Source organism: Vigna umbellata, chromosome 10 (genome assembly GCF_029865625.1).
Source record: "Vigna umbellata cultivar VRB3 chromosome 10, Vumbellata_1.0, whole genome shotgun sequence".
NCBI lineage: Eukaryota > Viridiplantae > Streptophyta > Magnoliopsida > Fabales > Fabaceae > Vigna > Vigna umbellata.
Window position 1 is genome coordinate 20,885,501 of NC_142174.1, and position 24,060 is coordinate 20,909,560.

The 24,060-nt window shown below is 33.8% G+C and overlaps 2 pseudogenes; one reads left to right on the plus strand and one right to left on the minus strand.

Annotated features, from left to right (window-relative positions):
• Nucleotides 1-1,750: 1,750 nt before the first annotated feature.
• LOC148192150 (uncharacterized) lies at nt 1,751-2,552 on the minus strand (annotated as a pseudogene).
• Nucleotides 2,553-6,850: 4,298 nt separating this feature from the next.
• Nucleotides 6,851-16,637, plus strand: LOC148192151 (uncharacterized; annotated as a pseudogene).
• The last annotated feature ends 7,423 nt before the right edge of the window (nt 16,638-24,060 follow it).

Below are 24,060 nucleotides of genomic sequence, written 5' to 3' on the forward strand. Positions count from 1 at the left end.
CCTTATCATTTTGCTTCCCTATAAATATTAAGTTTCTCTTTAAGGCATGAAAATGTCTTACATTATTCAAGGTTCACATGATTTCATTAAAGACTTTGATGTTAATATCACCTTTCCATACAATATCAAGAGATTTTCCATCTGCAAGGTAAACCTTCCCAAACTTTCCAGAAACATAGTTAGATAATAGTTCTAAGGAAGGTTTAGTATGAAATAGTGAACATGAGACCATAATCCATGTGTCAATGGAACTATCTCAACTACTTTATAGTGCATATACAATTTCATCAACTACTACTGGTAGAAAAGGAATGCCTTGTTTCTCAACACCAAGAGGGGGATGGTGAATTAGTGTTGACTAAAAACGAATGCTTTTTAAATCTTTTTGCAAACTTTGAATGATCTTGAATCTTTCTTGTAATCTAAGTAATATGCGTATGCAATTCAAAGTAAAAGAGATAAGGAGAGAAGAGCAAACACAAGGTTTTTATCCTGGTTAGGCCTCAATGCCTACATCCAGTAACCCTTCCAATCAACCTTAGATTGCAGGATATTTCACTATAATGATTTGAGATTTACACCAAAGGTTTTACAGAGAACACACTCTCACAATGTAAATACCTCTCCCACTCACAATCAAACCAAATATAGAAAGAAAACTCCTGCACACAGAACCACACGTCTTTGCTGCAAAACCCCTTTGAGAACACTCTCAAAGTCCAAGAGCTCCTCACTCTTCTTCCTTGCCGCACGCACAGGGAAACTACATAATCCAAGATTGCAGAATACTCTTCCTGATCAATGCAGAAACACCTTAGTAGTGCAGAGATAGAGATCAACCAGTCACGTCTATAATGGTTCTCTCAAGAATCCTTCAAGTTTCTTCCAATTCTTTAATTCTTGATTCTTGGAGCGTCTCAACAATCTGTAATACTTTTCTCAGATCAAATATATCAGATATGAAAACAAATGAAACAGTTCTTACAGAGTTGAATGTATTGCGTCAATTTATAGTTTTTCTCAATACAGACGCAAAATAATTGATTACGTTAGTAATGTAATCGGTTACATTAAAACCAGATGTAACAGAAATACAACTAACATAGTTCTAATTGAATGCACAATTAATATAATCGATTTGCATTAAATGTTAGTCAAACATATTTAAAATATGACCATTAAAATAGTTATGACTTAGCCTTAAGACAGTTTTCAAAACATAACAAACTTAATTGATTACATACACAATGTAATCGATTAAGCTAAACACTTAAGCAAATATTGAAAACTTTTTCTCTTCAAAACTCATTATAGCACATTTCAAAATGATGTATGCAAAGATACGAGTTTTAATCAATTTAACACTTAATGTAATCGATTCAAAACCTGTTGTTTTGCCACAATTCAAAACATAAGCTATATGATCAATTCAATTGATTACTATATCACTGTAATCAATTGTATCATACATAATTGCTTTTTGCATTATGTTTTATCTCATGAAAACATTTTGCATGCATACAGAAGATATAATCATAGTAGTATGCAAACAAATCAACATGCTAACATATGTGTTAATCATACAAAAACATTTGTAAATCAACATATGTATCAAACACAAAAACACATTTCTATTGTTTTAGTAGAAGATATATGTGTTTTTACATTCAATATGTTGTGATCATCAAAAACCAAATCATCAAAGATTGGGTTCATCATTCATATTGCCCCTATCAACAACTACATTTTCTTATCGATCACCATCTTGCTTCTTTTTGTTGTTGTTCTTCCTTGAAGCCCAACATTGATTTGTAAAGTGACAATTCTTTTGACAATTCTGACAGGTGATATCATTTCGTACTTTTGTTTGTGGTCACTCTCTAGACTTTGATCTACCTTAACCTTGATTATAACCTTTCTGGCTATTTCTTCCTCTCTTTTCAACACTCAATACTGAACCAAAAGTAGAAGTAGAAGATTCCACTAAAATTCTCCCGCAAACATCTTCACTTAAGATCAACTCATGAATGTTATCAAACTTCAACTTGTTTTTGCTTGTAGAATTACTAACTGCAATAACAATTGCACCTGAAATTTCGGAAGAGATGATAATAAAATTAATGCTTTTATTTCATCATCAAAATTTATCTACACTAATGTCAATTGTGCAATAACTGGATTAAATTCACTAATATGATGACTAACCGAGTTACCTTCACCCATTTTACGGTTGACAAGTCTACAAATCAAATACACATTTCTGGCTGTAGATGACTTCTCATACATATTTGAAAACTCCTCCATCAAATATGTGGTTGCTTTCTCGTTCATGATGTTGAACGCAACATTTTTTAGTAATGTCAACCACATCACACAAGTGTATGGCGATCTAACAACTCCCAATCTGACTGCTCTATGTCGTCAAGCTTCTCCCCTCTTAAGGGTAGATACAACTTCTTCTGATACAAGTAGTCTTATATCTGCATCTTCCAAAACCCGAAGTCACTATCATTAAATTTCTCAATCTTCACCTTCCCTTCTTCCAATGCCATTGCTCCCGCTACTTTTGAAGAAAGCTCTCACAACTTTTGTAAACTGAGATTCCCAAGAAAAAAGAAAACCAAACATTTTCTGATGTGAAAGATCAAACAAAGCTCTAACCATATAACATACTAAGAAATTGGCTATTGATACCAGTTGTTAGGAATAAGACAATAAAAAGAGGAAAGAGAGAAATAAACGACACAAAAATTTAATGTGGTTCAACATACAAATGCCTATGCGCACTACTACACTAGAAAGTATATTTATTTTGGTGTATCTTTCAAGCTTTATAGAGGGTTGCTTATATAGTTGAATAGAGAACAACATCTCACAGTATTGAGCGATGTGATACTAAATTAAGCTCCACAATACTAACATGAAATTCTAGCACAAGGTTATTTATGATGAAGACATTTAAATTCTTAGAGTTAAATAGTTAGTGAGTGTTTGTATCCATGTGGTTGCAACCAAAATCGCGACGAAGACGGCAAAATCTTTTAAAAAATAGTAAAACTTTGAAAATGGAGTTTGAGAGTCGTCATCATAGTTTATTCTGAAAAACTATGAAGAAAACCATAAACTGACAATACATGGTCTACAAATCAGTATTTTGAGTTCAAGAGTCGGTTATGTGTAGGGAATGTATTAGCACTACATTATGTCTGCTTGAAGGTAGGACCTTTAATTAAACTCACAAATCTCATGTGGTTTTCAAAATGGTTGTTTTCCCCAAAAATAACAATACAACACAACATGAAGGAAAGAATATATTTTTAGGAAGCCCGACAAGAATTAACCTTGCTACTACATGATGGAGGACCATCCAAGCTCAACATAGGACCTTTAACAAGAGCCATGTCTAAGAGAATCCAAGAGGAAGAGGGAGCACTCACTACTTTGCTCTTATGGAGTATTAATTACTAAAATCTTCCTCCTCTTTAAATAACTTTACATTGTTTTGTAGGTCATTAAATAAAGCTTGGCAAACACTTGGAGGAGTAACCAAGCAAGGGAAAGCAAAGGAGCTAAAATTGAAGATGTCGCTGTTACCGCTCAGATGCATGAATTCTGTACAGCCCAGCGGCACCGCAGACAGCAACTCCATCTTCCTCTGCAGTTCTGCTTAGCTGGCAAACTTAGCTTGCTTCCCAAGCTTCCTTTCATTGCATCACGTGCCTTTAGAATAGCTTGCATAACACGTCTTAGAAGTTCTCCTTCATCTATAAATAGGGGGCTTCATCCTTTGTAAATTCAACTTTGAATTGATAATGAAATGCTGTTGAGATTTCTCCAGACATTCTTTCAGAGTTCAAACACTTTGTGCCTATTCTGCACATTCTCCTCTAGCTTCCTTCCCTCTTGGAAGGCTTTCGGAGCTTGAGATTCCTTGATCCACTCATACACCTTCATTGAAACACTCATCAAACACTTACCGTGCCTCATCGTCATCCAACTAACCGCTGCCTTCTCTGGTTTTGGAAGTGCTCGTGATTAAATTGCAAGGAAGCTTCCATCATTTGGCATCAAGAGCCAGTCGTTTCAGTCACGCTTCAAGAGCTAAGTGTCTCGTATCCATTCCTCTGTTTTTTTTTCCGTCTTGTGCTGTTCATATATGTCACTGTTCCATTTTGTTTTTCTGGTTTGATTCTGTGTTTGAGTGAATGTTTGATTCTATTCACTGTTCGTTAGTGTTTGTTCTTCATTTTAATCGGTGCAATTCTTTTAATTGAATCCAATTCACCTAAATTCATCATTTCCGTTTTGTATCACGGTCATGTGCAGAAAATCACTGCAGTTTTAATTCCGTCAAGTAATTGCTACTATTTTCAACTTCGTTTTTTTTTTGTTTTCTTTGAGTCGTGTGCATCTACTAAGCTCTATGTTGATCCTATAAAGCAATGACATCAAATCAGCTTGATCATTTGAGTTAACAGCAGTGCACACTGTTTTTGGTTCCAAATTCTGCAGAAAAAAGTCAAGTTCTGGGTTTATATTTTGTAATCTGTTTTGATTCAGATTTAGTGATTCTTATGCTTCGTACGAGTTTTTGTGATGTTCTTAAGCATTGCTAGAAGTATAACAACTCACAATACTCACAGAATTGCAAAATGTGTGGTTGAGTTCCTCCAACTTTAATTTCAGATTTTGCAATACGAGGCATGTCTGATTTCATCATGTGCAACTCCTTTTTGTTCAGATTTATTGATTGTAAAACTTGAGACAAGTTTCTTTGATGCATTTATACATGTTTCAAGTGTTAACAGTTACAAATCAACAATGAATCACAAAAAGAGTAGTTGAGTTGTTTAAAACTCTGTTTCGGTAATGTCACAATACTTTCAAGTTTTGCACCGTACTTGATATCATTGCTTGTGTCTTAGGCCATTTTAATCTTCTAGCTTATCTTTTCTAAGCTAGATCTAGTGCATAGGACCATTCTTCTATCTTGTTTGATCCAGCCAGCCTTGATTCTATGCAATTTTTTTTCAATTCTAATGCAGATTTCTAGTTTTTTTTTTGCTGCATAATTAGCAACTCTGACTATGATTTCGAGCATGTGTATGTTTCTGTGCATTGCAACTGTTTGAACACATTCATTTGATCATTTAAAACCTGTTTGCACTGTCCAATTGCTCTTTTCATAGCCAAGGTATCATTTCACATCTTGAACCATCATTTTACTTGAAATATGCAAGTGCACACCTCATGTTGAGATCTTGTCTGTTTTAGATCAGTTTCATTGAGTTTGGAGTCATTTTTGGTGAATTGAAATTGGTTGGTTACTGTGCATATGGTAAATTTTGAGCCAAATTGGTATTGACTTGCTGCATCACCAAATTTTCCTCATTTTTAAGTAGTGCACTTGTCATCTTTTACAGCAGTCAATTTCTTTGCTGATTGAGTGCTTGGATACACCTATTATGATGATATAAAGCTGCTTGAAGTGTCATTGAGCAGTTGACTTCACTGCCATTCAAATTCCATACTGTTGTTTCTTATTTTTCAGCCACTTTTACTGCTGTTGTCATATTTTTAGCCACCATCTTATATTCAAATTGTAAACTGGTTTGGCAAAAGCTGGGGGATCTTGTCCCAAACACAATTAAATCCATACACAGGTGTAAACCAATCTGAAAAAGGCAATTAAATCCCTGCAATCCAGTTTACACATCAAAAACCAGAAAACATAAGTTCTACAGTTCTTTGTGGCATTTTGACAAACAGTTTGGAAATTACATCAAACAGTTTTACAGCACAGATTTTCCTCACTGTTTTGAGTCTTTTCTTGCTTTTATAATCTGTTCTAGACCTTATCCTAGGTTCCTTTTGAGTGCTACCTTTTGTTCTAGCCGTATATCACTTGCATTCATCATTTTGGCTTCCAAACTATGTTTAAAAACTGGTTTTTGGTTAACTAATTTCTAGTGCAGCAGATTTTCCATCACCTCACGGTTTCAGTGTTTGACAGTGGAGTGTAACTTCATTTTGAGGTGATCCAAGTTCCAACAAGCTTCCTCCAAGAGGGTAGCATACTAGGAAGTGGAGAGTTTGTAGAATTGGCTACAAAGGTTGTTCTCCAAGCTGCATTCTTGTGAAGTTTTCAGCAGCATTTCCCCACCCTTCACACCAAAAATTTCACATACTGTTGGAGCTAAACTACATTCAGATTTGGTAGCCTCCCTTGTATACATAGAATAGCTCATTTTTCTCCATTTTTCAGCTTTGTATCACGGAACCTTTGAAGTTTAATTGCTTTACATTTCTCAAACTTAAATTAACTTGGAAAAATGTTATCCAAGCAATTCCAAGTCTACTAAGCAACATTGTAATAGTTAGTTCCCACTTATTAGAGTGAAAGTGTGTCAAGGGGCTCCAAGTGTCACTTGCACTTTCACATAGGGCCGGTTATCATTGTCTTCCATTTCCATTCATTTATTTTCTTGTTTGATTGTCTTTTATGTTTTAAGTCTCCGTGATACTTAGGAGCGCGTTTCACATAGTTAAACCTTCGTTTGGTTTCTAGGAGCATAACATCTTTACATTCCAAAAAGGTTTTGAAAGACTTCTATCTAGAAACTTGGGTGAGAAGCGTCAGGAGACACTCTGGCTAAGGAAGGACAAGGTTTCTAAGCTTGTCCATTGTGACTCACCTCTCCTTCCTGGGAGCTATTCGGTTTCATCACCTTTAGAATCTCTATAGAAGTCATTCACCAAAAACACCTCAAATTCTCCTTTCAAAAGTTTTGATTCATACTTGTGCAAGGTTTTCAAATCATTGTGAAAACAATTTCTCTACTTCACAAGCATGAGTCACTCTAGTGTTCAAGGTAATGTCACTCAAGATCAAGAGAACATAGAGTTGCGAGAAGAGCTCAATAGAACCAAGACTGAGTTGAATGAGCTCAGGCAAATAGTCGCCACTCTTACTATCAATCAAAGCAGGCACACACAGGGAACTCACTCTCATAGGCAAAATTATGATCAAGATGATCATTCCCACCATAGTGATCACCATACTTACCAACCTTATGATCACTATCAACACCCTCCTAGGCGACATCACAACCATAGAGAACATCATGTAGAACCTAAGCTTGACCTTCCTCCTTTCTATGGTAGAGATAATGTTGAAGAATACTTTGAGTGGAAGATGAAGGTTGAACAAATTTTTGAATGCTACAACATAGATGATAGGAGGAGAGTGACCCTAGCCACCTTAACCTTTCAAGGTGCAGCCCTTTATTGGTGGACATCCATCATAAAGGACCAAAGGATGAATGGCGACTACAAAATCCAATATTGGAATGAGTTGAAAGCAGCCTTACACAGACGACATGTCCCAGCCTATTATGCTAGAGAAGTCATGGACAAGCTCCATAGACTTCAACAAAGAAACATGAGTGTTGAAGAATATAGGCAAAAATTAGAGTTACTCATGTTGAGAGCGGGAATCAAAGAGGAGGAGAGATTCACCATAGCTAGATTCCAGAGTGGATTAAACTATGAGATTAGAGATAAGGTAGAACTCTTACCTTACTTAGATCTAAATGATTTTGTCCAGCTATGTGTGAGAGTGGAAGAACAAAACAGGAGAAAAGCTTCCACAAAAAGAACCTACCCTACCACATCATCATATAGGAGAGATCTTAAGAGGGAGGGTAGCTTTCCAAGATATGAGGAAACAAAGGAGAGAGAGCAAGAAAGGACACAAGATAAGTTCAAAAGCAAAGATAGAGAGATAAAAAGGGAAAAAGAAAGCTCTAAAAGAAAAGAACAAAGTATTCCAAGAGAGCCACCCAGAGATACCAGGGGTAGGGAGACTAGATGTTTCAAATGTGGGGCCAGAGGACACTATTCAACTGAGTGTCACTTTAAAAAGTCAACCTATATCCTTGAACATAAAAGTAATAGTGAGGAGTCATCCTCTAGTGTGTCTGAGTTATCCTCATCTGAAGAGGAACATGAAGCTCCACCTTGCGATGGAGATCTTCTCATGGTTAGGAGACTCCTTGAGGCAAAGCATGTTGAGTTAGAACAAACTCAACGAGCAAACCTATTCCACACTCGCTGCAAAGTTCTTGATAAAACATGTTCTATGATTGTGGATAGTGGTTCTTGTTGTAATTGTTGTAGCACTAGAATGGTTGAAAAGCTATGCTTAACTCCTACTCCTCATCCTAACCCTTACAAACTTCAATGGATAAAAGAGGATGAAGGAATAGTTGTTAAGGAACAAGTAAGTGTTCCCATTTCCATAGGCAAGTATGAAGACCAAATCATTTGTGATATTGTTCCAATGGAAGCGGGTCACATCTTACTTGGACGGCCTTGGCAATTTGACAAACAGGCTTTGCATGATGGAGTCACCAACAAGATCACCATTCAACATAAAGGCAAAAAGATTATCTTGAGTCCTCTTACACCATCACAAGTGCGAGAGGATCAAATAATACTTAAGAAGAAGTTGGATGGTGAGAAGAAACTTTACTCTAATAAAGTTTCCAAAGAGAAGAAGTTGGGTTTGGTTGAAAGTGCCTCAACCAATGAAGTTGTCCCACCACACACTTCCAAAAATCTTTTCCTTAGACAACCTCACTTTCTTCTCTATTGTAAGGAGGCACTTCTTTCCATAAATCATCCACTTGATTCTCATTCAAAGGGGTTACAAAAGCTTTTGAAAGAGTTTGATGATTTATTTCCTAAAGAGGTTCCAAGTGGTTTACCACCTCTTCGGGGAATTGAACATCAAATTGATTTAATTCCAGGAGCCAGTCTTCCTAATAGGCCAGCCTATAGGACTAACCCCACAGAAACCAAAGAGATAGAGAAGCAGGTTAATGATTTATTGGGAAAAGGGTGGATACAGAAAAGCCTTAGCCCTTGTGCGGTACCAGTGTTGTTAGTACCTAAGAAAGATGGATTGATGGAGACCAATTCCCAGCTGGAAACGTGCAGGAAGAGGTTCCAGACCAGAGAAAACCAGTAATGAAAATTGGTGCAGCGGATGGATGAAATGATGCATTGTTTGATGTGTTTTAATGGAGGAAAGGTGTATGGGTGAAGCCTCACAGCTCAGAGGGCCTTCATACAGAGGAAGGAAGCTTAAGGAAAGGAGGAGAAGTAGTAATTCAAAGGTGACTTAAGAGCACAAAAGCTGGAAAACAATTTCTGCAGCATATCATTAAGCTCAAAAGTGAATCAATACAAGGAAAAGGCCCTCTTATTTATAGGTGAAGAGGAGCCTAATTTCTAATTCTAATTCCCTCCTAAATTCAAATGATTCAGATTTATTTTGATCAAGCAAAGTCCATGCCTCTTTCCAGCTCATCCAGCAAGGTGTGTGCTTCCTTCCACATCAGCCAATTCACGTGGAAAATGCTGGTGCATGCCGTAAGCACCTCCTTTGCTTTTTGGCTCCTTTGCTTGGTTCTTCTTGGATGGCTCAATCATGGTTTCCAAGATTTATTAGTTCCTACAAAACAAAGTATAAGTATATTAAAGAAAATCCTACTAAGACTTAGAGAAGAAAAATCAAGAAAGAGTCTTTAACATTCCATCTTCACTTCCCTTTCTTAGCCTTAGCTTAAGTTGATACTCCTTTGAATGGAATGCCCTAAATGGGTTTCCATCATACCCTCCCTCTTGAAAAACGATTTGTCCTCAAATCGGGAAGATATAAAGAAGCACAACTTTGGTTTGTTACTTTCCTCCTGGATCAAAAATATATCTACAATAAGCATCAAATATATCTCCAATTAGTATCAATCCAAGAAATAATTTTTTTATGGAAGTAACTTTAGAATAAGGACTTTGTTTTATAGTTTTAAAGAAATCTGAAAGTCCTATTTCACAAGTCACTTTTCTTTTATCTTGAGTTTCTTGTATCCCTAAGGGTAACAATAACTCAAGATTTAAATTGCCATATTTTGAAGAGGGTAGTGTAATGATAATTTGTGTGGCAATTGGTTTAAAAGAGAAGTTATCATGCAAAGACTTAAAGATAATTGAAGAAGAGTTAAAGGATTGGAAACCTTCCCGTTTTGGTTCCCTTTGAATTGTAGGAGTAGAATTTGCCATCAGTAGCAAATGCTCCTTTTCTCTCTTTTCTTTTTCTCTTCTCTCATCTTCTGCTCTCTTCTCTTCTTCTCTCTTTCTCTTTTCTCTCAATTCCTCTTCTCTCCTTCTAGTCTCTCTCTTTCTTCTCTTATCCAAGAGTTTCTCAAGTTTTTCTTTAAATTCAATTTCCCTTCTAGAGAAACCATCTAGACCTTTCATAAATGTTTTTCCCTCTTGAATGAGGTCTCCCATTAATTCTAGGTCTCTCTTGGCTGAAAGAGGAACAAAATTTCTTCTCATGCAAGCTCTTAGTTCATACCAATCATGAATGGAGGATTTTCTACCTTTCTTGACACTATATTGCCTATGATTCCACCACTCACTTGCATGTTCTTCTAATCTAGAAAGATATATGTTAAGAGCAAAAGATTCACTATCTCTAGTAAGAAAAAGATGTATTTTATCAATTTTTCTTTCCCAAGCTAAATATGTTAAAGCACTAATATCCCTACCAAAGAATGGAATATCTTTCCTAGCTTGGTTGTACCTTTCATCCTTCCTGCTTTCTTTTTGTTCACCTTCATTTTGATTTTTCATGTATTGGGCAAACAAGTTCCTAAGCTCACTCATTTCTATTTCTTTCTTGGTGATCATGATTTCCTCATTCATCTTTTTAATTTCAAAAGTTGACTAATCATGTCTTTGAGCTCACTAATCTCTCTATCCCTTTGTTCAAATTTTTGAAATTCTTCCCTTAAAGAACTCTCACTATTGGGTTTGATGCTACCTTGCACACTTGATTGACTCATTCTTGTCAAATGAAAAAGGTTTTTACAAGGTTTTCAAAATATTTGACAAAGAATGAATGAAAAGATTTTCACAATTTTTCTTTGTTTTTGGTGAAAAATTTCTTAAAGAGATTCTAAAGGTGAAAGATGTATCTAAGTAGCCCCCAGGAAGAAGAGGTGAGTCACTAATGGACAAGCTTAAAAACCAAGTTCTTCCTTAGCCAGAGTTTCCTTAAAGTTATCTTTTACCTAAGTTTCTAATTAGAAATTCTTCAAATTCTTTTCAAATGTTATGAAATGAACCTAAAACCAAAGAAAGGTTGACTAAATGCTATGCAATCCTATATACCACGGAGACTTAAAAAAAAAACAAAAAGATTACTCAAGACATTTAAGGAAAGCAATAAAGATGCAAGAATGTAAATGCTAGACAGCCCTAAGTGAAAGTGCAAGTGACACTTGGAGCCCCTTGACACACTTCCACACTAAAGAAAACGAAATTGGACTATTACAATGTTCAATTGTGAACTTGGAATTGCTTCAAGAGCATTTTCCCAAGTCACTTAACTCAAAACAGCAAAAAATAAACTGAAATACACTTTTCAAACAGCAAATTCCGTGATATAGACTTGAAATGAGGCCAGGAATTTAATGAAAACTTTGTCTTCTTGCTGCTGCACAAAGCTAATTGAATGAAGGTGTGAGTTGCTCTTTTTCCAGGTTTGAAATGCTGCTGTAACAGAGTTTTTCAGCTGCTGGACAGTGGTGTTTGGGCTGCTGTTTAGTCTTCCTCCTTGCTCCACTTTCAATTCTCAAACCACTTCCTAGAAGACTACCAAAGTAGGATTAGGTCTCTGGTGCTGGATGCCCCAAACAACTTGCACACACACTCCAAAACTCATTAGAAATCACACCAAACAGATTAAAAATCTGCACCAAAATTCTGCACACTACACCAGTATAGGCTGCTGTATTGAACACTTTAGATGCCAAAAAATAGACACAAACAATTGGAACAGTATACAAATGAAAGTAGGTACACAAGAGGAACTTATCAAAGGCACTAGAATGGATGAAGAAAGCAAGAAAAACACAACCACAGTTCAGAAATTATTCCAAATGCAAACTGTTTGATAATTTTCAGAAGTGTTTGATAAAATGCCCCAATGAATTTCAGATTTTGTGTTTTTGATTTTTCAGGGCCTGTAATCTGGATTGGTTGGTTCTAACAGCTTTTTAACACTTGATACTTCTTCTTTTGATCATGTATTTTCATTTTTAAACATTGAACCAGCTCTTACTACAATCCAGAAATGAATTTGAACAAGAATGACCAAAACAGTTGCTGGAAAATAATTTCTGCATCAGAAAAAGTGGACTGAAATGGTGGTTTTAAACCCAAAATTGATTGGAAGTGATTCAGCAGTTCAATTGATGCATCAAACAACTTTGTATCATCATTTTAAAGATGTTTAAACATTGAAACAGCTGGAAAACAGATTGCAATGTGAATTCACTGGTCCACTTCCAATTTTAACTCAAAATTGATGGTTTCAAATGCAAATTTGCATATAAGTCATGTTTTGACCAAATGAACAGTACTAGCAACTTTGAACCATCAATTGAAACTTGCTCAAGCTATAAATCAGCAAGGACACAGCAGATTTTCGAAAATCCCTACTGCTGTACCACTTATGCAGTAAATGGCACCAAAATAACCAACCACTTTTAATTTTTCATGGATTCAAAACTGGACAGCAAAGGAAATGACTCTAAGAAGTGTAAAAACACAGATCTAAGCTAGATTTAATGTGCTTAGCATGACAAACTCAGATTAGACAATTCAAGGAGACTTAGCACGGTGAAAAGCTTAGATTAAAACTGCAACAGTGGAATGCTATTAATTGTGAGCAACCAAGCTATGCAAATTGCATTTCATTGCTTGTAATGATCTGCTACACTTTTAGCATCATTAAATATCATCAACCAAATTTGTATGAAGCACTGGAATTAAAAAAAATCAACTGGAAAACAGATTCATGATTTAAAAACAGAATTGAAATTCTGCAGCAGAGTTCAACACAGATTTGAAATCAAAATAGATTTCTAGTGCTTTAGCTTGTATCACCAAGGCTAGAACAAATTCTCATTGCCTTTATTGGTTGATATATAGTTTATCTAGCACTTGAACTCAAGCAAAACTAATTAAACCAGCAGAAAAGAATACCAAAGCAGTGACAGACTTAAAACTGCAATATTCACTTGCACATGACCAAGACAACACTGAAATTGAAAATTAAAGCTGGAAATGACTCAAACAAATAAAATTCACCGTTTAAAATGAAAGGACAACATCAACACACAAAGGAAACTCAATTTGAACTACTGGAAAAGTAATACACAGCAAAACAGAAATGAAAAACAGCACCTCTGGAAACAAAACAGAACACACTGATTTGGAAAAATTGAAACAGAAAAATGGAAGAGGAACTTAGCTCTGGTTTGCGTGGATAACCTAAGCTCATGATACCACTTGATGGAGACCAATTCCCAGCTGGAAACGTGCAGGAAGAGGTTCCAGACCAGAGAAAACCAGTAATGAAAATTGGTGCAGCGGATGGATGAAATGATGCATTGTTTGATGTGTTTTAATGGAGGAAAGGTGTATGGGTGAAGCCTCACAGCTCAGAGGGCCTTCATACAGAGGAAGGAAGCTTGAGGAAAGGAGGAGAAGTAGTAATTCAAAGGTGACTTAAGAGCACAAAAGCTGGAAAACAATTTCTGTAGCATATCATTAAGCTCAAAAGTGAATCAATACAAGGAAAAGGCCCTCTTATTTATAGGTGAAGAGGAGCCTAATTTCTAATTCTAATTCCCTCCTAAATTCAAATGATTCAGATTTATTTTGATCAAGCAAATTCCATGCCTCTTTCCAGCTCATCCAGCAAGGTGTGTGCTTCCTTCCACATCAGCTAATTCACGTGGAAAATGCTGGTGCATGCCGTAAGCACCTCCTTTGCTTTTTGGCTCCTTTGCTTGGTTCTTCTTGGATGGCTCAATCATGGTTTCCAAGATTTATTAGTTCCTACAAAACAAAGTATAAGTATATTAAAGAAAATCCTACTAAGACTTAGAGAAGAAAAATCAAGAAAGAGTCTTTAACAATCCATCTTCACTTCCCTTTCTTAGCCTTAGCTTAAGTTGATACTCCTTTGAATGGAATGCCCTAAATGGGTTTCCATCATGGATCTTGGAGAATGTGTACAGATTGCAGGGCTATTAACAACATTACAGTCAAGTATAGGCACCCTATTCCTAGATTGGACGATATGCTAGATGAATTACATGGAGCAAACATGTTCACCAAGATTGATCTTAAAAGTGGGTATCATCAAATCAGAATTAAAGAAGGAGATGAATGGAAAACCGCTTTTAAGACCAAATTTGGCCTTTATGAATGGTTAGTCATGCCTTTTGGCTTAACCAATGCTCCTAGTACCTTATGCGATTAATGAATCATGTCCTTCAGGAATACATAGGCAGCTTTGTTGTAGTCTACTTTGATGATATTTTAATTTATAGCAAAGGTCTTAAAGAATATCTTCATCATGTGAGGAAAGTATTGATTTTGCTTGGACAACACCATTTATTTGCCAACTTTGACAAATGTACCTTTTGTCAAGAGAGTGTTATTTTTCTAGGCTTCAAAGTTGAGAAAGAAGGAGTACATGTTGATCCTAGCAAAATCAAAGCTATCCAAGAATGGCCTATCCTCAAAACAGTGGGAGAAGTAAGAAGTTTTCTAGGTCTAGCAGGTTTCTATAGACGCTTTGTAGAAAATTTTTCTACTATTGCTGCTCCCCTTAATGAACTTTTGAAGAAGGATGTGCCATTCAAATGGGATGAGAAACAAAGTCTAGCTTTTGAGACCTTAAAGCATAAGTTAACACATGCACCCATTCTACATTTACCTAATTTTTCCAAAGCTTTTCAAGTAGAATGTGATGCTTCTGGGGTAGGAATAGGCGCTGTTCTTATACAAGAAGGTCATCCAATAGCTTATTTTAGTGAAAAACTTAGGGGACCTACTTTGAACTATCTTACCTATGACAAAGAACTTTATGCCCTTATTCGAGCATTGAAAACTTGGGAGCATTACTTAGTGTCTCAAGAGTTTATAATAAACACTGACCATGAATCTCTCAAGTATCTTAAAGGGCAAGGAAAGTTGAACAAGCGGCATGCAAAGTGGATTGAGTACCTTGAGCAGTTTCAATACGTCATCAAACATAAAAAGGGGAGTACTAATGTTGTTGCGGATGCTTTATCTAGACGACATGCATTGCTAGTTACTCTAGGATCCCAAATACTAGGTTTTGATGACATTAAACAACTTTATGAATCTGATCCTACCTTTGCATCTACTTATGCATCTTGTCTTAAGAAGCCATTCGATGGATTTTATATTTCTGAGGGGTATCTTTTTAATAAAGGAAAACTATGCATACCCCAAGGATCTATTCGAAAGCTTCTTATCAAAGAAAGTCATGGTGAGGACTCATGGGCCATCATGGAGTTGATAAAACTCTTCATACTTTGAAAAGCAAATTTTATTGGCCACACATGAGAATAGATGTCCAAAAGCATTATTCTAGTTGCATAGTTTGTTTACAAGCTAAGTCTAAAGTAATGCCTCATGGACTCTATCTTCCTCTTCCCATAGCTAGTACCCCTTGGGAAGACATCAGTATGGATTTTATCTTAGGTCTACCAAGAACTCAAAAGGGCTTTGATTCTATCTTTGTGGTGGTTGATCGATTTAGTAAAATGGCTCATTTTATACCTTGCCACAAAGTAGATGATGCTAGCTATATAGCAAAACTCTTCTTTAAAGAAGTTGTTAAATTGCATGGTTTACCCAAAACTATAGTTTCTGATAGAGATGTTAAGTTTCTTAGCTACTTTTGGAAAACACTTTGGGCTAAGCTAGGAACTAAACTACTATTTTCTACTACATGTCACCCACAAACTGATGGGCAAACAGAAGTAGTAAATAGGTCTCTATCTACTCTATTACGGGTAATGTTGAAGGGCAATATTAAAAATTGGGATGATCATCTACCTCATATAGAGTTTGCTTATAATAGAGTAGTTCACAAAACTACTAAACTTTCTCCTTTTGAGGTTGTTTATGGTTTTAACCCTCTCACACCTCTTGATTTACTTCCCCTTCCAGAAACATCTTCTTTTCTTCATAAAGAAGGTCTTTCTAAAGCGGAGTTCATCAAAAAGTTGCATGAAAAGGTTAAAACACATATTGAAAAACAAACTCAAAAGTATTCTGAATACAACAACAAAGGGAGAAAACAAATACTCTTAAAAGAAGGAGACTTAGTTTGGCTTCACTTGAGAAAGGATAGATTTCCTTCTCAACGCAAATCCAAATTAAGCCCTAGAGGTGATGGTCCTTTCAAAGTGATCACGAAGATAAATGATAATGCATATCAGTTAGACCTTCCTGAAAGTTATGGTGTCAGTCCTACTTTTAACATTTGTGATCTAATTCCTTTCATAGGAGATGCCCAACAGGGTTCCCAAGATCTGGGGACAGATCTTTTTCAAGAGGGAGGGACTGATGGAGGACCATCCAAGCTCAACATAGGACCTTTAACAAGAGCCATGTCTAAGAGAATCCAAGAGGAAGAGGGAGCACTCACTACTTTGCTCTTATGGAGTATTAATTACTAAAATCTTCCTCCTCTTTAAATAACTTTACATTGTTTTGTAGGTCATTAAATAAAGCTTGGCAAACACTTGGAGGAGTAACCAAGCAAGGGAAAGCAAAGGAGCTAAAATTGAAGATGTCGCTGTTACCGCTCAGATGCATGAATTCTGTACAGCCCAGCGGCACCGCAGACAGCAACTCCATCTTCTTCTGCAGTTCTGCTTAGCTGGCAAACTTAGCTTGCTTCCCAAGCTTCCTTTCATTGCATCACGTGCCTTTAGAATAGCTTGCATAACACGTCTTAGAAGTTCTCCTTCATCTATAAATAGGGGGCTTCATCCTTTGTAAATTCAACTTTGAATTGATAATGAAATGCTGTTGAGATTTCTCCAGACATTCTTTCAGAGTTCAAACACTTTGTGCCTATTCTGCACATTCTCCTCTAGCTTCCTTCCCTCTTGGAAGGCTTTCAGAGCTTGAGATTCCTTGATCCACTCATACACCTTCATTGAAACACTCATCAAACACTTACCGTGCCTCATCGTCATCCAACTAACCGCTGCCTTCTCTGGTTTTGGAAGTGCTCGTGATTAAATTGCAAGGAAGCTTCCATCACTACATGTGAGAAATCAGTCGTACATAGTTCTTATGAAAATCTGTTTGGAAATTTTGTTTAGAAAATTAGTTGAAAAATTTGATTAGAAATTATTAGGAATAATTTTTGGATTTCTGGGAAGTGAACTTGACAAGGACTAGCTTTGCTCTTACTTATCTCTACTCTTGATGGAGAATCAAGGATCATGTAGTTCTTGCTAAAAGATTGTGTGTTTAAAAGTTTATGATTTCAAGTTTTGATCATGTATTTTGTTTGGTATTTTGGATACAGTTGAGAAAAACGAAGGTATTAAGCACTAGGATGATACGGACGATCACACAAGTATGTATGCCTTTAAAAACATTATTCAATTCTTTTTAAAAAAAATGGTATTAAGTACTAGGATAATGCGGACAATCACACGAGTACTTATATCATTCAAATCATTATTCAATTATTTTAAAAATGGTATTAAGTACTAGATCGATGCGGACAAGCACACAAAAACTTATACCTTTAAAAAGATTAAAAAATAATTTTTTTTTTGTAATTTTATAATTTTTAAATTTGTATTTTAGAAGAAAAATATGATAAATTTGAAAAGATGGATTGCAAGAATAAAATAAGTGTAAAAGAAAATGATAAGAACAAAAGAAAAGCAAAGTAAATTGAAAACAAATATGTGTACCTTATTAAAAGATATGATGAGAATGACGATGGATTGTAGGAGAAAAATTGAGTGGAGTTTTAGGCGAGAAGATATGGAGTGAAAAGGTTTGGTGTGGGGAAGAAGAGATGTATTGTGTATGTGTGTGTGCGTGTGTAAAAAATTGAGTGATGAGTATATACGTATTTATAGAGTTATAAGTAGAGAAAATAGATGCATAAAAATAATATAATAAGGGGGTGAAAAAATTAGAGGGAATAAAGTATAACTTGAAAAAGTGAATAGAAAAAGTTAATGTGAAAAATAAATAAAAGAATTAATATAAAAAGTGAGTGGAGAAATTAGGTAAAATAAAATATAATTAAAAAAGTGAATAGAAAAAGTTAGTGTAGAAAATAAGTAGAAGAATAATTATAAAAAGTGGGTGGTGAAATTAGATGAAATAAAATATAATTAAAAAAGTGAATAGAAAAAATTAGTGTGAAAAATAAGTAAAAGAATTAATATAAAAAGTTGATGAAGAAATTAGGTGAAATAAAATATAATTAAAAAAGTGAAAAAAAATTAGTGTGAAAAATAAGTGAGAATTAATATGAAAAGTAGGTGAAAAAATTAGATGAAGAAAGTTGATGAAAGAAATAACAAAAAAAGTTAATGGAGAAATTACGATAAAAATTTAGAAAGGTGAATAGAATAAATAAAAGTTAGTGATTAAAAAATGAGGTAAAAGAGTAGATGGAGAAAATGAATGAAGAAAATAATAAAAAAAGTTGGTGGAAAAAGTGGTGAATAAAATATAATTTGAAAGAGTAAATTCAAAATCTAGAAAAGTTAGTAAGAAAAAAATATGAGGTGGAAAGAGTAGAAGAAAAAGGAAGGTGATGTGGAGTGTGATGCGTAGGTGATGTGGAGAGTGAGGTGTGAGAAGAAAGATAGAGTGGTGATGAAGTAAAAAAAAAAATGTTGGATTATTTTGGATCATTGAGAAAATGGTTAAAAATGGAAAACAAAAGTATAGGGTTTTGAAATAGTTAAATAAGGGGTGTAAATAGTAAAACGAATAGTATTTTTTATTTTTAATTGTTTTGTTTCCTTTTTAATTTGCCTTTTTAGGTTATGAGATATATGAATATATGTAACAAAAACCATTTTGTTTATCTTTAGTTTTTATTTTTCAATTTTAATTTTAATTTTTTAATAATAATTTTTCTATTTATTTTTAATTTTTATTATTCGAACAAAATTGAGTATTGATAGTTGGCCTTCTTTACATAGATTTTATTAGATAATATGAGAATTTTACATTCTCATATTATCATAGTGATAAGTAAAGATAGAAACACTTATTTTGTGTAAGTTTCAAACTGAACAAAGAAGAAAAAGAAATAATAGGAAAGCTTGAACAAAATGGATACGATGAAAAAGGTCAGAATCCAAAAACAAAAATGGACTTGATTAATGCTAATGAGAGGATCTCATCTAACAAAAGAAAATTTGACAATTTGACCAAATTTTTTAGTTTTGTATTTGTTTATATTATATTTTTGGTTTAATCCTTTCAAACATCCCTATTTTTGTAGGATCGTCTCAAGTAGGTCCTCGTATTGTAAATGTTCTCGATTAGGTCCCTTATTGTGAAAAATTGAATCAATTAAGGCCTCGCCGTTAGTTTCATACTAACACCGTTAAAGGGGGTGACACGTGTCAGTTCGTGATTTTTTTGAATTTTTTAATTATATTTTTATTATTTTTATTTTTATTTTTTATTTTATTTTTTATTTTTTATTTTTTTAAAAGTAAAATTTAAAAATGCCACGTGTCAAACTGATAGTGTGCCATGTGGCAATGGTAGTGTGACATGGCACTGACAGTGCCACGTGTCATTGTCAGGCCACGTGTCATTTCATTATTCTCAATTTGGTCCCTGTATTTTTATTATGTTGCAATTTGATCCCTATATTTTTATTTTGTCTCAATTTAGTCTTAATTTTAAAAATTAAACAATTTTTCCCTCCTCAAATTCAAACAAAGTTTAAATTGTATATAAATCTTAACAAATATTTTTATGAAAATTGATATTTTTAATAAATATTTTTAACAATATTAAGTTTAATTATATTTATATTTACTTAATCATATAAATGTTAACTATGTTATTTAAATATACCTATAAGGGTTTAATAAAACAGTGACATAACATGTTGGTGTGAATTTTTCAAACGAGTTAGCTCATTGAACAAATTATTAATGTGAAATTTTACTTTTTTTTTCAATAAAAAATTGGAGAAAGTTTTCGTGACAACGGTAGTTAAAGGTAGTTTCTTCTTTCATGATTTTTCATGGACACTGTCACTAATATTGTTGAGGATAATGGGAAGGTGTATGGTATTTTTGAAATAAAAAAAATAGTGGAGAAGTGTAGAGTATTTTAAGAATAAAATAAAATTATAAAGAGATGCAGAAGCACTTGAGATGGTAGAGGGAACAACGTACTTGTCAATCCACTTTGATAAGTTGCACTAGTGAGGAACTCTTAAGTCGACCTCTTACTTTTTTGTTTTTGTATTTTTGTATTTTTTTTTCTTTTGTATTTGTGGACTACTTAGGGGCACTATTATCTTTGTAATGATTCAAAAAGTACTATAAAAGTAAAATGTATTCTTTTTTTTTATACACGCATGACTGTGTATTTTGTTTTTATATACACATTCAAAAATTAAATTTCATTTTGTTGTTATTTTTAATTCATGGAATCATTCTTATTTTTTTTATCTGATCAATTAAGATAAAAAGTCTGTGACTTGAATCAATTAATGACATAAACGAGGTAAAAAAAATAAGGATTTACGCCTAAATAATCACCACAATAGAGTTAAATGATGAATGAAATGTATAATAAACAAACTAACAATCACAAACTTTGGTTAGTAATTAAGATTTGAAACATTGTAAGAAAAATTGTACAAAGTTTGAACTCAAAGTGAACAATTAACACAAAAATTAATGTTTTGAAAATGGTTTGGGCTTAAAACTGAACAAGGGTTGGACCAAGTTAAACTCAGATTTAAGAAAATGAATTGAGAGGAGCATTATTTATAAGCCTGGACGAGAGTAATGTTATGACATATATGGCAAATGACACAAATAAATCCATGGATAATGACAAAGAAATGCTCCTAATTAATATGATAAATGAAGGATAATTTTTTAAGGGACTCTTAGAAACATGTACTCATAAGAAGATCGTCCCAACATCCATAAGCGAATCTCTAAACACATTTTTTTATATATATTTTGAACTTCTCTTGACAAATCTTACGGTACGTCAAAAATATTTTCTTCTAAATTATAACATAATCAATCAAATTTTGATCTATATGGACTTTATTAAACTTGTAAAAATTGGACAATGACCTATTAATAATGTTACATCCAATATATTTGATCTCTTTTTGTTCACTTATTTATTTTATTATTTTTTCATTCATTTTTTTTTCTTAAAAACCCTTTCCTTCATTTTCAGACCTAAATTTTTTTATTGGTGAACTATCTATTAAACTGGGTGCAAACATTATGTCAACTTAAAGGAAGAAGGTGTTTCTTTTTTTTGAAAATATTTAAGACTTAAAATGGGTGTAAAATAATGATAATTGTAACATTTCAATATCTCACACTTCTTGATAATTCATAATTTATATATTGTAACATTATATTTACGGTAACATCCCATAATCTCACTTAAAAATTCATAGTTGATATATGTCTATACATATTTTAAACTCATATTTCAACTACAAAATCATAATTATAACTTGAGTTCTTCTACTTTATTATTCTATCTTTTTCTTCATTGACACTGAATTAGACGACATTCCTTCATCTGCTCCCGTATAATGAATTATACGATCATCGCACATTACCAAACACAAAAACAAACAAGTAGGGTAAGCTAACATGCAACCAATCATTTATAAAACATGCATATTTACTTTGATGCACACAACAAACCTCATATAATAATTATGTGAGACACACTGATACCATCATACAACAATCGCATCATATATACTCATGCCATCATACAACAATCACATCATAGATACTCATCCCACAATATCACAATTACTAATCGACACTCATCCCACAATACTTAATAGACACCTGTTCCAAAATACTCAATAGACACTCATTCCACAATACTCAATGGACACCCATTTCACAATACCCAATAGACATTTATCCCGATGATATGTTGATGAGCGGTCAACGGGAGGTTACGCACTTGTGATGCCTTCTTAGTCCTCAACACTATGTCCAAAACCGACACATAGATCAGGACCACCTGCCCCTCTCACCACATAATTCATCCTTTCTGGATGATTATTAGAGTATGAGGATAACCTCCAACTTCAAGACCCTCAACATCAACATATACACACATACCATGGCATTACAGAATCTCTCTGCGAGACTCATGTCATGCTCACATTCCTCAACTCATATTATACCATTACGAAATCTCCCCATAATAATATTCCACAATACCCAATAGACACTTATCCCGATAATATGTTGATGAGCGGTCAACGGGAGGTTACGCACTTGTGATGCCTTCTTAGTCCTCAACACTATGTCCAAAACCGGCACATAGACCAGGACCTCCTGCCCCTCTCACCACATAATTCATCCTTTCTGGATGATTATTAGAGTATCAGGATAACCTTCAACTTCAGGACCCTTAACATCAACATATACACACATACCATGGCATTACAGAATCTCTCCGCGAGACTCATACATTGCTCACATTCCTCAACTCATATTATACCATTACGAAATCTCCCAATAATACTCATATCATGTTCAGATGCATAAATTCAAATTCAATATGATAAATTACAATCATCACAGAAATCATACAAAATGAATATATCACAAAATAAATTAACAATACTAAAATATCACCATAAATGGTCATCAAAAAAGAATCAAATGTTTGACGAATCAAACTCACCATAAACGCCAGTACATATGACTAGTCACAACTTACTGGATTTGACCAGGACTACTCTATGATCAAGCATGTACCAACTTCGATTTTTAAGATTCCTCTATCCTACCATCACAATTATAATTCATAATTCCATATCTACCACAATAACATGAATCCATCATACATTTTCATACCAACGACATATATTGAACAATAATTTAACTATACTCAATCTGAAGAATTAAGTTAAAAACCTATCGAAAGGAAACAGAGGTGTGTCACAATGGACAACTTAAGTACCAAGTCTTTCGTTAGCCAAAGTGTTTCTCAACTAGTTTTTAACAAATTTCGTATTTACAGATTCAAAAAAAAGCATATAATATTAACACACAAATTCACTATAGATTGATATACAGTAAGCACATATGTTTTTCATTAACAGTATTCACACAAAATTTCAAGACATGAATAGTAATAAAACAATTCTAAATCATAATATAAAAGCTTAGAAAGGTTGGCTCCCCTACCTCTATTACAGACTTCTCTTGCTCTGAATTTGTTTTCTCCGAAAACTCTCTAGAGCCTCTACTCTTGTAAGTAAAAATTTCTTCCTAACTCTTTCTTCTCTTTTTCTCAAGGTTTTTCACTTGATTCTTCCTCTCTTTATGCAAAATAGTCTCCCCTCTCATGACAATTTATAGTCCAAAAATTTTACTATTCATCAATTTTTTTAATATTATTTATTATTTTAATATATTAATATCTTAATCACCACTTACATAATGGATTCCTCAATAATGCCTTAAAATCTGAAGTGTTTTATCCACTATCAATATTTAAAAAAAAATTTAATAATTTTTTTTAATTTTTTTAATTTTTTTTAATTTTTTTTAATTTTTTTCTTATAAAAAAGTAGAAAAAAACTTGATGAAATCACCACAATTTTCTACCATTTAAGCTACCAAAATTTCTATATTTAACTTATTAATTATATTTTTCATTCACGAAGAAATTTATTACTACTAGTAATAAAATTGTTACAATTAAGGTAAATATTTTTCATGGATCTTACAATAATAATTATCTTTTTTTTTCTTTTATGATGAAAAACATGTCCACATATAATCTGAAACCATGATCGTTTTCTTTTTCAAACATCTCAATTTACAAGAAAAAAAATTGTGAAACGTT